Source organism: Apium graveolens, chromosome 5 (assembly GCF_009905375.1).
Source record: "Apium graveolens cultivar Ventura chromosome 5, ASM990537v1, whole genome shotgun sequence".
Classification (NCBI taxonomy): Eukaryota; Viridiplantae; Streptophyta; class Magnoliopsida; order Apiales; family Apiaceae; genus Apium; species Apium graveolens.
In genome coordinates this window covers 61,991,900-62,004,270 of record NC_133651.1, presented here as the reverse complement: position 1 = coordinate 62,004,270, position 12,371 = coordinate 61,991,900, and positions in this window count along the sequence as shown.

Here is a 12,371-nt window from a genome sequence, read left to right as displayed (position 1 = left end):
CCCATTAAGCACATAGACAATATTTTGGAACTTGTAACCGAAACCCAATAATCTCTCCCCCTAAGATGAAGAATCCCTTCCTTAGTACAATAAAGTTAGAAATCCCTCTTCTTAGTTACATAGAGACTATTAGTCCATAATTTCTTCATAATCTCTCCCCCTTATTTGAGTAATCCTTAAAAATGTATTCATAGTAAAACCTTGGGATCAACCAACCAAGTGAAGAGACTATCTGGTAACCATTCCTCACAGCGCAAGTGTGTGATTTCTGTTTAGTGATCTCACATTGTGTTTCACTCCACTCTACACTCAAGTGTTTGTCACTCAGTCTCACAGTGTGTCACTCACTCAAAGCTCCAAACATCCAAGTGTACCTGCGAGAAAATCCTTTTCATAGAAAAGTTACCTTCCATCTTCAAGGATGGAAACTCTCATTCAAGAGATTCAGAAATGTTCCTTCTGAGAGGGGAAATTAGGATTCTTTTAAGTGGCAGAATTCCTGATATCCCCCAACTTCCATGAATAAGTTTACCTTATAAACTTGTCAGTTGATATCTGAGTCCTCATTTCCAAGTTTCTATTTTGACTAAGTCAAAATCATATCCAGATTTAAATTCTCGGAAGCTAACCAATTATCAATGATATGCCATTAGGGATCAAAGATTTCTTCTGAAGTCTGTGAGGACTTATCAAAGTAACCAACCAAGATCATATGTTCTTATTCAACATCAGATAAAGAGTAGAATATGATCCAGGATTCAACCTATTTCCATTGACCTTGATATGGTTTGATAATGATTGATGCGTCAATACCTTCCTTGTGTGTGTGAATCTCACATGTGCATTGAAAACATTTTAATCAAGGGGTAGTGACTCTTATACAGATGCCCTGGCTGACAGACGAATTTTCAATAGATAACATTATATTGGGAGAATGCACCTAATAACTGTTTATATGCCTTTTTCAGCTCTATATCCTTTTGAGAGAATACAGATGGGCTTATAGATGTCTCAGTTTATACATAATCCACTTCTTTGTGAGAGACAGAGCTGTAGGGTTGACCTTTCCTTCCTTATGTGGTGCTTCTTGGCACTATCTCCCTCATTCTCAACACAATTCCAAAAATAAATGGTAATTTTATCTAATCACTGAGTTGATATCTCAAGAAACTTATGTGAATCAGAGCAAAATCTGGGGTATGTATCAGAGTAAGGTAATGGAATACTGTTTGAGAGGTGTTTGGTTCTAATGACTTGGGATAGAGCCTATGAGGTATGATAGGCTCTTAGTCAGTTCCTAAAACCACTGAGGGTGTCGAAGATCACAAACATCCGAAGTACAATATCAGAGAATTTAATGATCAAGAACAGAGTAGTCTCCTAACTAGAGATCTTTTACCTTTACTTACCACCATATAGATTCATGAAGGATGTCTCAGATGATTATGCTTTCTGATTCTTTTGACAATGCTACTTAAACAAATCTCATCAACTCAAAACAGTTCAAAGTTAGTCCAATACAGATCAATACTATAGAGGAAAGAGATAAACATTATTTTAACTTATAAGACATGCATAAGGTAATCAGATTATAGGAAATATATCAGGATCAAATATCCAAAACAAAACATAAGCATAGCAGGATCATAAGAGTTACATACAGGATCAACATATAAGTCATAAAATCAATTAATTATGCCAAGAGTATATCCAACAAGTATGCACTAATTGATTAGTCAACACAAGACTAAGCCAATTAAAAACTACTCCTAACATAATCATGTCACAACTATCACTAGTTATGCTGTATATTTATTCTAGCACAAAACAGACAAAGTTATTCTTGCATGAACAGAGAATCAGAGTGACCAAGGAATCTGTTGTGAGAGTTACCTAGGGTCTGAAGCTCAAAAATAATATAGAATTACTCAGAAACATGATATAGTCACACATATATAAACAGAGTATTCAATCTAGTTGCACAGAATCTTAAGCAGGATTTAAACCCATAAATCAGAGTTATGATAAAATCACAAATAAGATTACAGGGTCTAAAATCAAAGTGCAAACAATATTGAGATGTGTGTGTGCACTAAAATAAATATCAATATCATAAGTGTTTGCATCATAGTAAACGTATAACATGTAAACATTCAAACAACTCATATATTGTAAAAAAAACTCTAACTTACTTACCACCAACATATAACATATACAGCATGGTAATCAGTTAGCTTTAAAACAAGTTTACAAACATGGATATATATAATGAATAGATATGTAAACTTACTTTCCCCTCAAAGCATCATCATTGGGGTTGTTAAGTTTACCCGCACGAAATTACATTTGTTGATTTCCAATTAACTGGACAAATTCAAAATACCAAGTTCACTAACCAACTTGTTGAAGGTAGCTTCATCAAGTGACTTCGTGAAAATGTCTGCAATTTGATCCCTTGTGGGAACAAAATGAAGTTCCACAATAACATTCGTTATATGCTCTCGAATGAAATGATACCTTATATCAATATATTTGGTCCTTGAGTGCTGAACAGGGTTGTTTGAGATTGCTATGGCACTTGCGTTATCACAGTAGATAGGAATATTCTTCAAATCAAGTCCATAGTCTCAGAGTTGGTTTCTCATCCAAAGAATTTGAGAACAGCAGCTTCCAGCAGTAATATATTCAGCTTCAGCAGTAGATGTAGAAACTGAATATTGCTTCTTACTAAACCAAGAAACCAATCTTCTTCCAAGAAACTGACAGCTTCCTGAAGTACTCTTCCGATCAATCTTACAACCAGCGTAATCAGAATCTATGTAGCCGATGAGATCAAAGACCGTATCTTTAGGATACCAGATACCTAGATTAGGTGTACCCTTCAGACATCTAAAATTCTTTTGACAGCTATAAGATCAGATTCTTTTGGATCATCCTGGAACCATGCACAAAAGCATGTTGCAAACATGATATCTGAACGACTTGCAGTCAGGTAGAGTAATGATCCAATCATGCCTCAATAATGAGTGATGTCCACCATCTTACCAGATTTTTCTTGATCAAGTTTTATGGCAGTTGCCATCGGAGTCTTAGCAGGTGTTGAGTCTTCCAACTGATATTTCTTCAGAAGATCTCTGATGTACTTCCTTTGGCAAATAAAGATACCATCTTATATCTGACTCACTTGTAGTCCAAGGAAGTAGCTCAACTCACCCATCATATTCATCTTATACCTACTCTGCATAAGCTTAGCAACCCTTGCACAAAATGCATCATTCGTAGACCCAAATATAATATTGTCAACATAGACTTGCACAAATATGGTATCATCTTTATGATTCTTATGAAACAGAGTCTAATCTATGACACCTCTAGTGAAACTATTTTCAAGAAGAAATTCTGAGAGAGTGTTATACCATGTTCTCGACGCTTGCTTTAGACCATAAAGAGCCTTGAAGAGAAAATAGACAAAATCTTCAAACTCAAGATCTATGAAGCCGGGGGGTTGCTCCACATAGACCTCTTCTTTAAGCTCAACATTCAGGAAAGCACTTTTCACATCCATCTTATATACCTTGAAGTTTGAATGTGCTGCAAATGCTAAAAACATCCTGATGGCTTCAAGTCTAGCAACTGGTGCAAAGGTTTCATCATAGTCAATCCCTTCCTCTTGAGAATATCCCTTAGCAACCAGTCTTGCCTTGTTCCTTGTTACAATTCCATCTTCATCCAGCTTGTTTCTGAAAACCCATTTTGTGCCAATCACTGATTAGTCTTTAGGTCTGGGTATAAGCTTCCACACTTAATGTCATTCAAACTGATTGAGTTCATATTGCATAGCAATCACCCAATCAGGATCCCCAAGAGCTTCATCTACTTTCTTTGGCTCCATTTGAGATTGAAACCCAGAATAGAAACATTCATTTGCTGTAGCTCTTATAGTCTTAACTCCACTATCAGGATTACTAAGTATCAAGTTCTGAGGGTGGTTTTAACTCCATATTCTATGTCTTGGTAGACTATCCCTTGATAACTCAGCATTTCCAGAATTGTGTTGTGTCTGACTACCGGATCCTTGTTCTTCTCCTTGTTCTGCTCCCCCTGAGTTGTTACTAGCTTGATCTACAGAATCTGAAGCCTGAGGACTAGTCCCCGACATAGTGTGACTTGTCTCATGACCATTACCTTCGGAATCTGCATCAGAATTATGATCATCAAGATCATTGCCATTCCCATTATTGTATGGAACAACTTCATACTCATCTTCTCCATCAGAAAGATCTTCAACATCAAGATTATCACTATCATCTTCCTTCTGAATACTTGGGAGCTTGGTATCATCAAATGTTACATTAAGGCTTTCCACATCCTTTTGATCACTAATCATATACACCCTGTAAGCCTTTGACTCCATAGTATAGCCCAGAAAGATACCTTCTTCAACTTTAGCATCAAACTTTCCAAGATGTTCATCGTCCTTAAGCACAAAGCACTTTCCTCCAAACACGTCAAAGTATTTCACTGTTGGTTTCTTGTTGGCCATTAATTCATAAGGGGTCTTCTCATATATCTTGTTGATCAGGGTTCTGTTTTGAGTATATCATGCAGTGTTAACTGCTTCAGCCCAAAATTAAGCAGGAAGATTGGCTTTATTAAGCATAGTCCTTGCAGCATCAACCAATATTTGATTCTTCCTCTCAACCACTCCATTTTGTTGTGGAGTCCTTGGTGCTGAAAACTGTCTTGAGATGCCTTTCTCGACACTGAAATCATTAAGATTTGCATTTCTGAATTCTGTTCTATTATCTAATCTGACTGTTCGCACAGGCACTCCAGCTTCTAACTCAATCTTGTTGATGTGATCAATAATCATATCATGTTCTTCATCCTTTGAATGTAAGAATAACACCCATGAGTATCCGGAATAGTCATCAACAATTAGTAAGCCATATTTGTTTCTTGACATAGACATGACATTGACAGGTTCAAATAAATCCATGTTAAGGAGTTGTAGTGGTTCAGTGATGTCAGTCATTGTCTTCTTCTTGTATGATGCCCTCTTTGACTTTCCCTTCTCACATGCTTCACAAAGTCCATCAAGACTGAATTCCATCTCGGACAATCCTCTCACCAATTCCCTCTTAACCAAGGAATTCATGGTCTTAAAGTTCAAGTGGGAGAGCTTCTTATGCCATAACCAACTTTCATCTGGCGAGGCTTTACTGTAGAAACACATTACTTGACCATCTCCACAATTCCAATCAGCTACGAACAAATCACCCTTTCTAACTCCATTGAGGGTTAGCTTCTCATTGTTTTGATTAGAGATCAAACACTTCTCCTTTTTGAACAAAACTTCACATCCTTTGTCACAGAACTGACTAATACTGAGGAGATTATGCATAAGACCTTGAACCATAGAGATTTCTTCAATGATGACATTGCCAATTTCCAAACAGCCATATCCCGTAGTATAACCTTTGTTGTCATCTCCAAAAGTAACCACTGGGCCAGCTTTCTTAACCTCCTTTGATAGCATGGCTCTATCTCCAGTCATATGCCTTGAACATCCACTGTCCAGAATCCACATGACCTTCTTCTGCTTAATGCCCTGAAAACAAAAGTGATTAAGTTTTATCGGGTACCCAAACTAAGTAGGGTCCATAAGACTTATAAGCATTTGAATATATAACATTTCTCTTCACATAATTGACAGGCTTAACAGTTTTTGCTTTATCATTGACTGTTTCCTTGTCACTTTCAGAAGCACCAACAGACTTGCTCTTGGATTTGGTGACGGGTGTCACTTTCCTAGCTTTAGGAGGGCTTACAGTCTTTGATCTACCAGTGTTCTTACTAACATGCTTATCATGATCATGAGATGTATTATGTGAGTGTGTGGAATCAAGATAAGTGTGCATGAAAGATAGTACACACGACATTCAAACAGATTTATTAGACTTAGGAACTTTAGGCATGTTATGCACATAAGCATTCTTAACATTGTCTACTTTAACCTTTCTACAAGCATGAGTAAGGTGACCAGAAGAACCAAAGTTATTACATAACTTCTTGAGGGCCATTAGTTCCTATCCTGCCATTTTTACTTCTATTCTTCTTATTCTTGGAAGTAAAACCTAGTACGGCAAAAGCTAAGTCAGATTCACTCGCAACATGTGACGCCCTCCAAACCTGGGTCAGAAGTCTGGGGTCCACAACACAAACACAATTTATCAACCTGTATATGAAATATTAATTACAATGACCCTGCTCTATATAACCACGGATCGCGACAGGTTAAAGTATGAAAACAAGCCATAACCTTAACTTTTATTACAACGTACCAAATCCCAACTAATTTAACTTACAACTGACAATAAAATTATCCTTACAAACTTACTATCTCACTACCGCAATAAGCTCATGCTAGTTCGATCCAACTCAATCTGGAATCCTAGCTAGTACATTGAACTGGGAAACCTCGCTATCAACCATATCCTTCTTAACTGTAGAATACATAAAAAGATTCGCAAGAGTGAGCTAACTAGCTCAGCAAGTCATAATAACGATAACTGAGGTTAAACAATGATCAAATGGGATAATTCAGATGAATCAAGTCTCTTTTTAACTAATCATTAGAATTGGATATTCATTTTCAGTTTTAAAACCAAGGTTAGGCTGCTGATCAGTCATGCACTAACCCCGAGCAAAGCACACAGCACTGCTCTAATTACTGGATCCAAGGCACACATTGGCCTAATTCGACCACGAATCTGGTCTGACCACGAATCTGGTCTGACCACGAATCTAGTCAACATAAGAAAACTATCCAATTTTAAAACAATTCAGTGTAATAAACAATGCAATTCAATAAGCAAAATCATCATCAACATTGATAAAGTATTTGTACAAAAGCATAATGCGATTCATGAGTATCATAAGGGTATATCAAGGTATGTATAAGAAATGGTTTCCAGTTTGTAAAGGATCAGGTATTGGACCAGTAATGATTTTTTCAAGGTATAGTTCTTTGATGTTATAAAGAATGGTTGGAGTATAAAAATTTTTGTGTCTTCACACAATTTTGTTTCAGTGTTTGGTGTTTGGTAGTTATACATTTGGGATGTAGTATCATATTTATGTAGTTTGGTGTCTGAGGATCAACAAAGGATGGTTTACAAAGAATAAGGCTTATGGCTCAAGATCAAGAAAAACCAGGGTTCAAAGTTAAATAGTTTATAGCATTTGCATTATAAAACAGGGGTTATTTGGAATAATAGTGACATGTTATGAAACAGTTCAAAAATATTGGCAATATATCTTGAAGGAAAGCTCAGAAGTACTTGCCTTACAGGGCTTTATAACTATTACTGATCAACTTTGAGCCGACTCTGTCGCTCAGGCTTTAACGTCCAACCACTAGATCCCATTGGATTCGACTTCGACACTCAGGTTTTTCTGTTGAAACTCTACAGAGCTTCTCGACTGACTACTAGGTCATCTCTAGTCCATTGTCCACTTTCAGGTTCCCGATTATAACTTACAGGGTCGAAATACCCTACGTTAGATGTCTAGGTATGCTTGACATATCCTCGATACTAATTCTTACCCAACGATATTCAAACCCGACTCGTAATTATGAATATCATAATAACACACACAACAAATAGGGTTCACAATCTCGAAGATCGGTTCGGTGTTCGTTTTTGGAAAAATACATATACTTTTTATTTTACGGAATTAGGGTTATCGATTTGGCAAAATATTGCATCACATCGTACAACCAGGTTTCGTATAAAACATACACACACATGTATATATAGTTTCTTGACGTCCCGATATTCATCGGATACGTTCCCGTATTTACATAATTCAGTTTCCCGGAAATCGGGCAGCGTCTCCTTTATTTATCAGACTACCCATCGAAACATCAGTCGACGTCAATTCAATAACAACAATCCAATCACAATTCGTCAACTAAATTACGTACTCGACTTTAATGTAAAATCCAATTCTTGTTTCAAAGATAATTTCATGAATTAATTTATTTATTTTAAAATATTAGGACTCAGAATTATATCATCACCGACCACCGTCCGCTCGTAAAAGTCATCGCGGACGGCGGTAAAATTCGTCGGTGCCCGAAGAATTCCGGGTTTCCACATGAAATTTCACCGATTTTAAAATTCATTATCCGCACAAATTGAATTTAACATCACAAATTATTATTCAACAGATTTCCTGCAGTAAATAAATAAATCAATAATTAAAAATCATAACCCAAACCAATATGCACCAAGTTAGCCCAACAGAGGCCCAAACAAGGCCCAACAAAACAGGCCCAAACAGAGAAACAGGGGAGCACAGGAATACGATCCATAAACACGACCAGAATAGCACCGCACAAGCGGCAGTAACACAGGGCACCGCACACAGCGGATGAATACGCATACACATTTAACACAAACATTATTAACGCACACGCCCATACCCACACACACGACGGCAAGAAGACGGCGGCATTAGTCGCCGGAAAACACAGAAACACGATAGCGGCACAGTCACAGGAGAGTCCTGACCATACACGCACATAATACACACATCAACAGATATATATGTATATACATGCGGATTCGACGAAAACGGAATTGATGCCGCCAAGCCCGCCGGAGCAGGCGGTAACTTTACCGAGAAATACAAGGCCACCGAAAAGTGGAAAGAACAGGGGAGAGCAGGGAAGAAAACGGAGAGGAGGAAGGGATATGAGAGAGACGAGAGTTTTTGAGAGATTGTGAGAGGGAGAGAAATAACAGAGATAGAGAGATTGAGATGAGGGAAAGAGAGATTAATATTTTAAATAAAATAAAAAAACTGCATAACACGGTTTTGTGAGAACAGGCCATGTAGCCATTGAAATTCTGTGATGTTAACATGTGTACTAATAGATATTTACGAAGATTCTGAGACTCGGTTTCTTCCGAAATTCGAAATTAACGGACTGAGGTGCCCGCAAAACAATTTCAGAAAATTACGAAAATAGTTTTAAAATGTCACAAATATCTCGAAGTTTATAGAAACATAAATTTCTTAATTTTTAAAAAAATGTCTGAAACGTAATTTATACCCTCTTTTAATAAATATACGAATCAATGCGCGTGTAAAATTAATCTCAAAAATTCCCAAATTAATTTTAAAATTCCCGGAATATTCCCAACTTGATTAAATATGAGTTTCATAATTTTTGAAGAATTCGGGAATTAAATACAGATTTTACAAATAAATGCAATCAGAAAATCATACAGGGTTAAATAATTGATGAAATATTGATTTCTAAATTTTATAAAATTCCAAAAATAATTATTGAGATTATAAAGTCTTAAAAACAATTTTTAGAGATAATCCACATATTTACACAAATAAACTTGTATTAAATCCACTTTTAAAAGTAAAAATAATTCAGTACAAATCCACAATTAATTACGAGGACAATTCCAGTATATCAAAACCACACATAGTAATAAAATAACACATAGCTAACAGAAGCTATACACATATTTTGCTTATCTAATAATTCCATACTCACGTATTTAAATAATACAGAAATACACGAGTCGCTATATTCTTCCCCCTTAAAAAGATTATGTCCTCAGAATCTGATTTTACTATACATGAGGATATTTGTCAAGCATATCTGACTCTAATTTCTAAGTAGACTCTTCTACTCGAGGATTTCAAACGTACTTACTATAGATATACACTCATTTTCAATGACTTGCCTTTACGATTAAGAATTTAGATCGATCACTATATGCAAAACAACTTGGACCAGAGCCCATTGGCTTCTGATCAATCACTTGATTCGAATCAGATACTTATCGCCCTAACCTTGACAGGCAAAACACATTATATGTACATACTATTGTGACGGTAACATCAACTCATGAACAATTTTATCCATATTTATCGATACCTCAGATGGTTTACTAAATTTTAGGACTTAACCTGTCCCTTTTTATTCAACTTATCCGGTCTCTTACAAGAAGAAACTTGTACTAACATTACCGGTCCTGTTTCTATATTCATACTCTCTCTCGATACAATTTGGCCTTCTTCCTTTGTCTACTCCGAGCTGCTTAAACCAATATCACTACGCTCTTGGTGTGCTGAATTAACTTAGAATTTAACAACTTCCTTTCTCCCACTTTATCTCAATAAAAATGGGGACCTACACTTGTGTTCACATGAAACTTGGTAAAGTGGCATTCCAAAGCTGACATCGATGATAAATGATCATTCCAGTGTTTCCTTAAAACTCAATCTCTCAACATATCTTACATTTTTTGAATCACTTCCGTACTTTGACTCTCCGTTTAAGGATGATAGGCGGTGCTCATTTTCAACTTTAGCTTCCAGACATTTAAACATCTTCTATTCATTTTTATCTGTTAAGGTTGAAAAGTAATCTCATGTATTCACTTATTACCACTTTTAGGTATTTGAACTTCATATTCCACTCTTTCCAATTTTGTTAACTCCTCGGTGGTCTTAATTACATCCAATCCTTTCTGTCGGCATAAGGCATCTATTAACATACAGCTTTGCTCAGGTAGTTGTTAACGGATTAATCAGAGTCTTTTGTTAACCTTAGTCAAAATTTCATCCTTGAAACTCAACGCATAGTTGCTTTCCTTCTGATCCTTGGAGAAAAATCCTTGGGCATTTTATGCAGACTTTCTTGTTCTTTGAGTAGCTGAGGATGTTATCAATAAATACAGTTTGCTTATTTAAGTACTCCTTATACACCATGATCCTTAATTCCTTATAATCACCTGATACGCTTGTTATTTCACATAATATCACGAGAGCTTGCAATGCTCTTAACTTACTTTAATCGTAATCTCAGATAGGTTCTCAGGTCGGATCTTAAGTTAATTCTCGAAACATAACACACTTCATGAATTAGGTTTTTTAGATAATTTATTCTTTGTAGGGGTCACTTACTCTTATTTGTTGTTTTGTCCAGCTCCCGACAATCAGTACATAATCTCATAATTTCATTCCTTTTCTCCATCAACATTACTGGTACACTTTACGATGACCCGGTTATCACTATTTTTCTTTAAATTTCCGTATATCTTGGCATTTCTTTAATAAATTAAATACTTTATATGGTGAATTCCCTGTGGGATCTCATTTCTTAATCCTTCTACTTGTAGCATCTAGTGCTGGAAGAAAACCTGAGGATATCGTGATCGTTCTCCTGGGCGCATAAATTTTCTCTTACTAACTACTAACATCGTGATCCATTATCTTCTCTTGACATCTCCTTATCCTTCCCTTAACAACTTTGACTGAAAGGTCATACTACCCATCCTTGTTTCCTTGGGATTATATATCTGACTTCCAACTCCAACTTCTAAAATTCCATAGATAATTCTTCTAGTACAGTTTCTATATTCGTTCTCACCTTTTTGCTTATCGCCTGCCTCTTCATTTGCTTTTCCTCGTGAGTACATACTTCAAACTTTTATGGTCCATATAGATCTTACACTTTTCTCCATACATATCATATTTCCCAATCTTTCAAAGAAAATATTATTACTGCTAGTTCCAATTATGAGTAGGATACTTCTGCTCATAAGGTTTTGGTTGTCTAGATGCATATACAATAACTTTATTGTGCTGCATCAACACACATCCTATTCCCTTATGAGAAGCATCACTATAAACTATAAAATCTCCTTGATACCTTCAAAGTGATAAAGCAGGTGCGGTAACCATTCTTTCATTCGACTCCGTAAAACTTTCTTCACCCTTCTTCATTTCATATAAACTTCTTGCTTTTCCTGGTTAGCTTCTCCAAAGGTGTTGCAACTTTTGAGAAATCCTACACAATTTTTAGTAATAACCGGTGCAGAGTAAAACTTCTTACTTTTGTTGGTGCTTTTGGCCTTCCTTTATTCATAGTAACTTTAATTTCTACTGGATCTCCTTTGGTCTGCTTCTCACTAATTATTTATGCTTTCTACCATCAAAACTTTCACCTTGCAAATTTTACATACCACTTCCTTCTTCTCCAACTTCTCAGTTATCATTAAATGTTTTGCATGGTCCTCTGTTGACTTTAAGTGTTACACTACAACTTATCCAGATATTCCTTAAAGATTTTGTCTATCAAGTTCAAATATTACTGGTATATTGGTTAATCCAAATGACAATACGAGAACAGTACTTAGTTCTGAAAATTATCTTTGATATATTCATAGGTCTAATCTTCAATTGGTGAAATACCAAGTCTTAAATCAGTCTTATAAAAGTACTTTGCTTCCTTCGTCTGATCAAACAAATCATTGGATCAAGGTAACAGATAC